This window comes from Lepus europaeus, chromosome 6, assembly GCF_033115175.1.
Source record: "Lepus europaeus isolate LE1 chromosome 6, mLepTim1.pri, whole genome shotgun sequence".
NCBI lineage: Eukaryota > Metazoa > Chordata > Mammalia > Lagomorpha > Leporidae > Lepus > Lepus europaeus.
The window spans coordinates 53429911-53442273 of record NC_084832.1 but is presented as its reverse complement, the minus strand read 5'-3'; positions in this window follow the sequence as shown (position 1 = coordinate 53442273).

Below are 12363 nucleotides of genomic sequence, written 5' to 3'. Positions count from 1 at the left end.
CTAACATCTGTACTAGAAAGAAAAAAAGTGCCACTTATTTGGGTAGGCTGATAGACTTTGTAATCTGTCATCTCACTGAATATATGAAAATATATTAATGGATTTACAAAATTATTATGTGTATTCTGAGGTCAAAAGTTAAGATTGCCAAGAATAAACAAAACTGTGGAGTTGGCCTTGTTCTTGAAAATATTTTCCTCATAAGGTGGAAAATGGCGTAGAACACTCTTAGCAACTATTTTCCAGTACACAGCCATGGCTCTGCTGAACTCCACTTCAGGAATGGTACCTGGTTTGAACTTTGGTACTGGGAAGAGATGATAGAAATTTTCCCTGAAAATCTGGATCTCAAAACTGGATCTCAGGTGGGTTTGAGCTGAAATCAATACTATGTGGAAAGTTTAATAAACTCAAGACAGATAACTGCCAGATGAAGACAAATGAACAAAGAAAACCCCCAAATCAAGCAAAAACAAGAACAAAAAATTCTTTGGGACCAGCGTTGTGGTATAGCAGGTCAAGCCACTGCTTGAAATGCTTGCATTCATTATCAGGGTATCTGTTCCAGTCCTGGCTACTCAGCTATACATCTGTATTCCTGTTAATAGACCTGGTAAAGCAGTAGATAACGGCCCAAGTAGTGTAGCCCTGTTACCCTTGTGGTAGACCAGTATGGAGTTCCTGGCTCTTGATTTCAGTCTAGCCCAGACCTGGTTGTTGTGGACATTTGTGGAGTAAACGATGAGATGTAAGCTCTCTCTCTCTCTCTCTCTCTCTCTCTCTCTCTCTCTCTCCTCTCTTGTCTTTCCCTCTCTCTTTGTCACTCTGCTTTGCTAATAAATAAATCTTAGAATAAAATATCTGATGAAATTAACAGTTCATCTCTGGACCCCAGTGGTTTTCATGTGTAAAGTTTAAGCCATATAAAACTTCAAAGTGAATAATTATAAAACATTCAAGGGAATAGTCATTGTGGCATGAAAATATTTTCCATAGAAAATTAGAATGTTAAAACAAAATCCTCCAAAATGAAAAAAAACAAAGATAGAAAAGAACATCTGACCACCAATTCAGGAGAGGCCAAGTAGGTTTGCAATCTCTCTCTTAGGTGTAAGTAATTCCCCTAGGATTAATAACTTTGGGAATGTATTTTGTATCATATAAAAATTTATATTTTTTGAAGATTTTTATTTGAGAGGTATAGTTACAGAGAAAGGGAGAGACGAAGAGAACAGTCTTTCATCTGCTGATTCACTTCCTAAATGGCCACAATGGGCAGAGTTGGGCCAATTTGGAGTCAGGAGCCAGGAGCCTCGTCTTGGTCTTCCACGCGGGTGCAGGGGCCCAAGCGCTTGGGCGATCTTCTACTGCTTTCCTATGGCGTAGCAGAGAGCTGGATCAGAAGAGCAGCAGTTGGGACTAGAACAAGCGCCCACATGGGATGCCAGTGCCGCAGGCAGATGCTTAGCCCACTACACCACAGTGCCAGCTCCAAGATTTATATTTACACGATTTACATGATACAGCAATCTTGTAAACAGGTATTTTTGTAAAATTGGATGTCAGCTGTGGTATCCCTGTGGGAACTAGTTGAAGCCAAAGCAAAAAAAAAAAAAAAAAAACTGCATGCACAAGACCTCAAGTCAGGATGCACAGTTTTTATACTCAGAACTGATGGACTCACAGTCACAAATCACAAATTCACGAGAAAGATACACACCAAGTAAGAGTTAGCTGAAGCATCAAACTGCAGTCAGAGACCACACGAAACTTTATATTTGAGACATCTGACATCTAAAACAATATGCTAAAAATGATTGAATCCTGGTGAATGACTTTGGGAAACTGGTAAACTTGGAAGCCTCAGATTTCAATCTTTTTTACATAGACATGAGATTAGCAACAATTAACGCTTGCAGAAAGCCTTTATGGGAACTCTAGAAAGCAGGAACAGCAATACTGAAACATGTTAAGAAAACTGTTTCATTCACATCAGTCCCTCCAGCAACCAGGTATAGTTTGCTACAACTGGGAGAAAAACCCCAACTCGCAATGTGTCCGTTGGGAGGTAAAAAAGAAATATAAAGCATATGCTCAATGTTCCAACTTTTTGGTGGGCTGCCTGAGAGGCTGGCTTCTGTGTTGCCAGAAATGGAATGCTGACAAGGAACCAGCATGATTTGAATACCTGGAGCTATGGAGAAGAAAAAAAGCCAGTCTGGCAGATAATTGCAGTGCTAGAGAACTTGCAATATTGGGGGCAGAAGCTGTCCATGATCAGTGTGACTGGGGATGTATACCCAGTTTGTGAATTATCCCTCAAGAGGAAAAGAGAAAAACAGATTATATATTCAGTCCTCTGCTTTTTTGTTGAAGACCCTCAATTTCTCCTGCCTGACTTGGAAGGTTGATTAAACTAGCATCTTTTGGATGCCTGGGAGCTGCCAAAAAAATGAACAGAACCCAGTGGTTTGGGGTAGCTTCAAAAAGCTTGGAGTACCACAGACAATAAGAAGAGGAACAGCCACAAGCTTCTGAAAAAAAAAAAATTAGTGAATTTCTGCAATTGGTACATTACTACATGCACAAACCCAAGGAAGTAGCATCCCCGTAAAAGATGTAAAAAGATCACAGACTCTGTAGCCAGGCCGATTATGAAGATCATTCTAAGACGCTAGTGAAGACTTGAGGAGGTGATCATTTCCTCAAATAGAGAAAGCACAACAATAACCACATTAGTAAGGCACACAAAGACACAGGAGACCTTGACCTCTCACTCTCAAAACCCAAACTAAATTATAAGGAAGCAATAATTACAAGAATCACATCATCACTGTCACCACTTCTGCTCAATGGATTAACAGAAGTTTTAGCAACAGCAATAAAAATAGTCACCTAAATTGGAGAGGAAAAAGTAAAACGATCTATTTGCAGATTAGACAAAGTTGTTTATATTTAAAGACATCTAGCAATGTTGCAAAATAGAAAAATCAACATCCAAAAATCACGTGTGTTCTATATGCTAAAAATGAACAATATTTAAAGGAAGTTAAGAAAGCATTCCCGTTTACAATTGACATAGTATAAAAAAGAAGAAAGTATACGGAAATACTTTAATCCAGCAGGTGAAAAACTTGTACACTGAAAGCTAAAACATTCCTGAAAGAAATCAAAGACAGTATAATTAAATGAAAATAAATACCATGTTCATGTATTGGAAGATATAATACAGTTGAAATGTTCATTCTGCCCAAAGCAATCTGCAGATTCAATGCAATCGTAATCAAAATCCTAATGATATTTTTGCAGAAATTGGAAGAACATCTCAAAATTCATATGGAATGTCATAGGACCCCATGTAGCCAAAATGATCTTAAGAAAGAAAAACAATGCTGGAGGCTTCACACATTCTTGTTTCAAAACATATTACAAAACTGGTGTAATCAAACAGCCTGATATTGGCATAAAGGCAGAGATATGTAGATAAATTGAACAGAATTGAGGCCAGAATTAAAACCTCACGTATACAATAAAATGATCTTTGATAAGGGAGCCAGGACTACAGAATTGGTTAAAGATAGTTTCTTCAACAAGTGGTGTTGGGATAACTGGAGATCCACAGGCTCAAGAATGAAATTGGACTCTATTTCATATCACATGAAAAATTTAACTCCATAGAGATTGAAGCACTGAATGTAAGATCTGAAATTGTAGAACTCCTAGAAGAAAACATAAGGGGTAATGTTTATGACATTGGATTTGGCGGTGATGTTGGATAAGACACCAAAGCACATGTTAAAAAAATAAAAAAAAACAAAAACAAAAACAAAAATAAACAAACGACAAACTTAGAAATCTTTTTGCAATAAATAAACATTAATGAACTTCTCTGCAGTCAAGGAATACTCGGTGCAACCACAGAGTTGGATAAAACATTTACAAATCATCTGTTTGATAAAGTTCTTTGTTGTTGTTTTAAAGATTTACTTATTTGAAAGGCAGAGTTACAGAGAGGCAGAGACATAGAGACAGAGAGATTATCTACCTGCTGGTTCACTCACAAAATGGCAGCAATGGCTGGAGCTGTTTCTATCCGAAGCCAGGATCCAGAAGCTTCTTCTGGGTCTCCCATGTGGATGGAGGGGCACAAGGACTTAGCCCTTTTTCCACTGTTTTCCCAGCCCATTTACAGGGAGCTGGATCGGAAGTGGAGCAGATAGGACTCAAACAGGCTCCTGTTTGAATACTACAGATGGAGGCTTTACCCACTATGCCACAATGCCAGCCCTGATTAAAAATTAATATTCAGAAAATATGGTCTTTTCATCTCCAGTACTATCACCATTGCAACCAAAAAATATCGAATTAAACTGGCCAAAGAAATTGAATAGGCATTTTGATAAGTATATGAAATGATTGTCTAAGTTGCTATTTATTCAGAAAATCAAAATCAACACCACAATGAGGTATCACCTTACCCATTACAATCTGAGGTAAATATTGTAAGAATGACTGCATTTTAATAAAAAAATGAAAATTTCAGGAGCTGGCAAGATGTAGAGCAATTGGAAGCCTGCAATGCTATTGTGATATACCAGTTATTTGTAAAATTGTGCAGTTCTGGAAAACAACATGGAAGTTCAAAAAACCAAAAAGAGAATTGTCACATGAACCAGCAATCTCACTTCTCCATATATATTCTAAACAATTTGAAAACCATATCACAAAGAGAAATCTACTCACACATGTTTATTGTGGGTTTGTTCACTGTGGTAAGAAATAGAAGCAATCTGAATACCCATCAACAGGAAAATGAATAAAGAAAATGTGTGTACATGGACAATGGTGTGTTATCCAGCTTCAAGAAAAAGGAAACTGTCAGGTACTGAAACATGGATGACTAAGGACATTATGCTGAGTGAAATAAGCCAGTCACAGAAAGCCAAATACCAGATGCTCCACTTACATGATGCCTCTAAAGCAATCAAAGTCTTAAAAACAAAAAGTAAAGGGTCGATGCCAGGAACTGAAGGAAGAAGAAAATTACGTTGTTCAAAGGACACAGAATTTCAGATAAGAGTGATAAAGTTCTAGGGATCTTCTGCATAGCAATGTGGATATACATATCACTATTTCACTATACACTTAAAATTGTTAAGATAGTAAGTTCTGTATTTTTTTTAAAGATTTATTTATTTATTTGAAAGAGTTACACAGAGAGAGAAAGAGAGGCAGAGAGAGAGAAGTCTTCCATCCACTGGTTCATTCCTCAGCTGGCCACAATGGCCGGAGCTGCGCCCATCTGAAGCCAGGAGCCAGGAGTTTCTTATGGATCTCCTATGTAGGTGCAGGTGCCTAAGAACTTGGGCCATCTTCTACTGCTTCCGGGCTACTGCAGAGAGCTAGATTGGAAGTGGAACAGCCAGTTCTCGAACTGGCGCCCATTTGGGATGCCGGCACTGCAGGCAGCAGCTTTAGCCACTGCGCCACTGCTCCGGCCCCAAGGTCTGTATTTTAACTACTATGAAATAAAAACACACTTAAGGATCTAATAAAAGGAATAACAAAGAAAATTTAAAAATCTAAAATAATTAAAAAAAATAGTAGAAAGATCATACAGAACTTCCTGAATTAAGGAATATTGTAATTAAAATTCAAAATGCAAAGGATGGGTTAAACAGAAGATAATATGGAGCTGGGGAGCAGATTACTGAACTGGAAAACAGTTTGTGGGCTTATATAGATTATAGAAAAATGATATGCCTAGAGAAAATTTGAACAGTTCAGACACATGGAAGTGAGAATGAAATGCCTAACACATCTAATATGAGTTCCTTAAGGAGCAATAGAAAGAATGAGAAAAATGCAAGTTTCCCTCCCTCTCTCCCTCTCTCCCTCCCTCCCTCCCTCCCTCTCTCCGTCTCTCTCTCTTTTCTTTCTTTCTTTCTTTCTTTCTTTCTTTCTTTCTTTCTTTCTTTCTTTCTTTCTTTCTTTCTTTCTTAAACAATGAGTTGTCTCATACAGCACTCCCTTTGTACTTACCTGATTCTTCCTGTTTGTTATCTTTGAGCTATTTTCAACTCTACATAAACGTATCTATCTGTAGATTATCTTTTAAATTGACTATAATCGCTGTCTTTTTTCTCATTTAATATGTTAAATGAAATCTTCCAACATGTGGTTATTTTTATGACTGTATAGTGTCTTAATTTTATGAAATTTGGAAAATTAGTTATATATACTATTGATGTATACTTTGATACTATGGCTTTGGAAAATTTCTTGGTATTTATGTACTTAAGTAGAATATATTAATATCCCATGTACATGTGTGCACCAAAGACATGTCCAAGAATGTTTAAAAAAATAACTCATATGTCAACAAAGGCAAAATAAAAAAATAAGTAGTGTTATAATAACAAAAAGATATATAGGCATACTTAGCAATGATAATTATAACAAGAAATACAATATGAACAGATGATATAATCGTAAGGTTGACTGAAAGAAACCTAAACAACAAGCTACATATGTACTCCAATGTATATAAAACACAAAAATAGGTAGACAGAAACTATGGTGTTAGAAGTAATTAGCTATTGAGAATTATAGTTAACATTTTGGGAAAGGGGAGTAATAACTGGAATGAAGGATATGGAAAGACTCTAGGATGAAAGCAGGGTTCTGGTTTTTGCCATGGTTTGTTATCTATGTATGTCTTCACTGGACCAGGAATTAGAAAGCTGTAAATGTATGCATTTCTCAATATATATGGCACTCAAGGAAATATTATACATATTTGTATATTGAATAATCCTCAAAAAGTTCATGAAAAATGCATGAAAGCGATTGTCCATTATTCCCCAAATGACAGTGACAGCCAGGGCTGGGCCACGTGAATGCTAGGAGCCAGTAACTCCATCCAGGTTTCCCATGTGAGTGGCAGGAAATCAAGTGCGTGGCCCATCATCTGCTGCCTCCCGAGTTGCACAGTGAGTGAAAGCTCCCCTTGCACTATTTTGAAGTACTGTTATGTGTCACACTAGCACATTAAAATATTAAAAATAATCTTCAGAGGAGAAAGTTTAATCATTTGGAACAAGAAAAGATAAATTATAAAATCTATAATAAAGTACATGTATTAAAAGGTAAAAGAATACAGAGATTTATCTAGATATTCAGAGCACTGTATATTTGCCCTAACTGGCAAAGGTTTTTTTCTGTCATCTTGGAGGAGCATTCAAATTCACTAGTAATAAGCATAATGTGAAAAATACTTATTTTTAAATAAAGACAAATTAATTTGCTCTTATTATAGAAATGCCGTTGTTACTTCAGCATATGCATGCTAACTTGAGAGCTGGTTTGATGAAAGAAGGTACCTAAGGCCATTGCAAAAGAATAATGCTGACACCTTTTAAAACTTTAGAAACATAAAGCTATAGGAGACCGCTGACTCATTTGTCTTACAAACAGAGCACATGTTCATAGACTAGAGTCTTATACACCTGAAGGCATCAACTGCAGTTGTCACTAACTCCAACATGATACTTGTTTTCAATCATTTCTAACCCGAGAGGCCTGGGTGATACAAACATAATTTAAAGGTTAACAAAATTGTCTTCCCCTTTCTATATCGCAGCAAATGATCTGTCTCATAAAAAGGGGAGCTCTTTATTGTCTCTCTGATCTGAAAGCATTTACTTTTGTTTTCACTTTTCAATAACAGTGTAAAAATGGTTGTTCCAAAGATTTAGATATGTATCTGATATTCAGTTTATAGAATCAGTTTGTGTTTCATTTTGTATAATTTGGACTGCATTTTTGTTTTCTTTGATGCAAAAGAAACTACAAGTGATTTGGTAAGCATGAAGTTAATAGATCTGGGTAGGTAATGAGATAGAAGCAGTAGTTCTTTCCTGGAGGTGGCATGGCAGAAGACCCTGGGCATAAGTTTTGAAGATACAGGGACTCAACATCCAGACTCTTGCAGATTACCCAGCCTTACCTTATCTTTCTGTAAAATGGGGACATGATTATGAGTCGCATGATGCCATTTTGAAAATTAAATCAAAGAATGAAACATATAAAATATTTGCATCATATATGTGAACTTTCTTCATTCATAGATAGTGATTTGATCAGCTTCCACTTGGCAAAGATGCAGTGTTACCTTTTCCTCGTTTTCCTTCGTCTGAGGGAGATATGGGGTACAATATTCTGGATTTGGCCTACCAAGTTTTTATGGCTGCTGAAATAAATTATAGAGATGGTTTGGCTCTATCTTGAAGATAGAACACTAAGAAATTGGGTCCATTGCTGTCATTTTCCTTTCAGATTCCTCTCATCTGTCACAACACAGTAGTTATGAAAAATGAAACCATAAATTCAATTTAGAGGGCAATTTGCAGCTAATCTTTGGAGTAATTCCAGTGTGAATAATGCAGCAATTTGGATGCATGGTCAGTCAATTCAGCCCTGATTTATTAGTATTTATGAAATCTTTCTTTCATTAATGATAATTACTAAACAAGAGAAAATAATTTCTCCAAAATTATCTAATTTCATATCAGGCTTTCAGTTATGAAAAACGGTTTCATTGTTTGCTAAAATTATGATTTTAAAAGCTTTTATTATTTAAGTATGTAAGATATGTGGAGAATTTGAACAAAAACTCTTCCTAGCCCTTAGGTGAACTGCTCAGCCCCAGGTTATATCTGTCTTTTTTTTTTCTGATAAGACTCCCATTAGAGTTAACATTTGGAATATCTCAGCAGAAGGACCCTGGGATTTGATATTGATTTCCAACAGTCCTTACTCCTTGAAGGATGTATTAAAATCTAGCTGCAGAAGAATGACATTTTTGTTCACGTCTAAGACTGGAATTTATCTGAGATTTTTTTTCCCTGGTTATTAAAACTCCACATTTTGACACATCCAATATGCTCTGAGTCAGTGCACTTACAGCGTGTGTTTAAATAGAGGATAACATGCATTAAAATCTATAAAGAACAGTTCTCAGAAAGTGTTTACATTCACTTCCTTTTCTGAATTTTATTGAATAGGCTTTAACTGCTTTGTGTTGAACTAAAGAAACAGGTATTTCAAAGCAAAGCAAAACAAAGCAAAAAGATGTAATTCCTTTTCTTTTTTTTCTGTGCTGTAAGAAAACTTTATTTCCTAATCATCATCCCTTCTCTGTTTCATGGTAAAGTCAGAGCTGTGAATTGTTAGATTTTGTATCATTCCATTAAGTGAGGAAAGTACTTGCACTCCTATGTGCACAAAATCCCCTTCAGTTCTGGTATTCATTAAAATGAAATAAAGAAGTGGTGAATGATGGCCCTACGGCTGTAGTGGTGAACTGTGTCATTGCTGGTGCTAGATCTTACTGGAACGGCAGAGCATACACTCAAAAGTTGTCATTCATGGCCAGCGCCGCGGCTCACTAGGCTAATCCTCCGCCTTGCGGCGCCAGCACACCAGGTTCTAGTCCCGGTCGGGGCACTGATCCTGTCCCGGTTGCCCCTCTTCCAGGCCAGCTCTCTGCTGTGGCCAGGGAGTGCAGTGGAGGATGGCCCAAGTGCTTGGGCTCTGCACCCCATGGGAGACCAGGAGAAGCACCTGGCTCCTGCCATTGGATCAGCGCGGTGCGCTGGCCGCAGCACGCTACCGCGGCGGCCATTGGAGGGTGAACCAACGGCAAAAGGAAGACCTTTCTCTCTGTTTCTCTCTCACTGTCCACTCTGCCTGTCAAAAAAAAAAAAAAAAAAAAGTTGTCATTCATAGTATCTGGACAATTGCTTTGCAAATTTGATGGTATTCCATTACGTACAACGCAAGCTGCCTTGCAAACCCATCAATATAGCCATGCAGGTTGTCCCAGAAATTAGGCATTTGTATTTTAAATATAGAGTAGGTATTAAGTAAACCCGGAATATCATTTAGGATTGAAAGAGAGTAAGCATATTAACATATTCACTGTTTGTCTTCATGTGACATAAGTTGACAGTGCTAGGTTCGAATGATTCCTGTAAAAAAAAAAAAAAAAAAAAAAAAAAGATATGTTCCAGGCACAAATGCCACTGTTTAAGCTCATTAGCACAAGGTTGGTATGCTTGTCCCACTGTGGAAATCATGCTCTTGAATATAGTTTTGGTATTCTCCATCTGAAACAATGGAAGATCCTTAAACTTGAACTCTCTGCACATTTGTTTGTTTGTTATATTCCTTCAATTCATTTCTGGTTGTTGTCTCTTGACTTTCTAAAACGCAGTCTGAGGTTGAGGTTAAACCTGGAGCAGTGAGGAGAGGATGCAAGTGTTTGTTCAGAAGTGCTTTAGCCTCGGTTTCGGCCATTTCTCACCTGCCACGAGTTAAAGGTCAGTTCTTTTAACACATGACATTGGGAGGATTTGCGGCCCTATCTTCATTTTCTCCTCCGAATAGCAACAGCTTTCAAAAATTTCTCACACAATGGTATCTTTGTTTTTCTCACTTTTATACTGTGAAAATGATATGAAATTCTACCAGAAAACATTTTTTAAGTGCTGACTTAATTATAGCTAATTATTTGCATGAGTGTTTTAAATCTTAATTTATAAATTGTTTCTCTGTTTGGAAAGGAGACACAATTTTACTGTTGTTTTATTTTAATTTCTGTTATCCACAAGAGAATGACAGGTGACTGAACACTTGAAGTGCTTATTTTTTGTTTAATTTTTAAAATTTATTTCCTTTTATTTATTTGGAAGCAGAAATTCAGAGACAGATACCTTCCACCCACTGGAAATGCCCTGAACAGCAATGGCTGAGCTAGGCCTAAGCTATGAGCAGGAAATTCAGTTCATGTCTCTCACATGGGTGGCAGGGACCCAAATTCTTGAACCATCACTTGCTGTCTCCTAGGGTGCACATTAGTGGGGAACTGAATTTGAGACTGGAATCTAGACTAAAACCCAGGCACTCGGGTCAGATGTTGTGGTGAAATGGGTTAAGCGGTCACTTGCAATGCCAGCATCCTTTTTGGGCACTGGTTCAAGTCTTGGCTTCTTCACTTCTGATCCAGCTCCCTGCTATTGCACCTGAGGAGGCAGCAGAAGATGATCCAAGTGCTTGGGCTCCTTCCTCCTTGTGGGAGACCTGGAAGAAGCTCCTGGCTCCTTGCTCCTGGCCCCTGGCTTCTGTCTGACCCAGGGCTGGTTGTTGTGTTCATATGGGGAGTGAACCTGCAGATGGTAGATGTCTCTCCCCATCTCTCTGTAAATCTGCCCTTCAAATAAATAAATTAAATATTTTAAAAGGGGGGTACTCCTGTATGGGATGCAGTCATAACAAGCTATGTCCTAACTCTTGTGCCAAATGCCTGCCCCTTGCAGTATTTCCATTTCTATTATGTCACAAGAAAAAAAAAAAAATAAGCTCTTCTAAGACTCAGTTACACAGGGTTCAACCAAATGTAGCACCCTGAGGCTAGAGATTGCCCATCAGGTTGGGGAATATTTAGAGAGATTTCCTGGCCAATCAGAGCTCTCATGAGGATATAAATTTGGTTCAGGTCCCTGAGAGGGGACTTCTGTTCCTGGTGCCTTTGACAAATTGGTTAAGTCATTGTTTGCTTTAGCCCATGTGTTATTTGCATTAACTTAAATCCTTGGGTATCTGCATAATTTGTTTCCCTTATCTGGAATTCTGTAGGCTCATTTTATTGTTTATTTTATTTTATTTTATTTTATTTTTTCAAAGTACAACTTCACATAACTACTCTGTTGATTTTGTTGGCTAAGTTTAGGTCTTTGTAAAGTGACAACGGTTGCGTGCTTGGCCTACTTAAAGTGGCGATACTTTTGCCTATTCAATCTCTATGTTTATTCAAGTAAGACCAATGTTCTCACATTGAATCATAGGTTTGATTTTCTTGAGTCTTTTAGCTAAAATACGTCATATTTTAATTTTATTGAGACATACTTACTGTTTGTGCCTCCCCCAACTATCATTCACTTTTTGTCAAAGCTAATTTGTTCATGATTTGTATTTTCGTAGTCTTTGTTATTGCAGCTTTGTCATTGTACCTATTATATGTGTTTAATTTTCTGATTTACTTCTTAAATCTTCTTGATCTTAAAAATGAGGTGTAGTTCATTCTGGGACACTGGTAACTTTGATAGTTTGATACATGGCAGGGAATCAGTATGCGTTTATACAATTATATTTTTTGAGCTTTATTGTGGTACTATAGACAAAACTGTAAACATTTTAAAGTGTACAATTTGATGTGTATACACTATAAAATAATTACTACAATCAAGGAAACACTTCTATCACTTCACAATTACCTTTTCTTTGGTGATGGGGGTGCAGTTG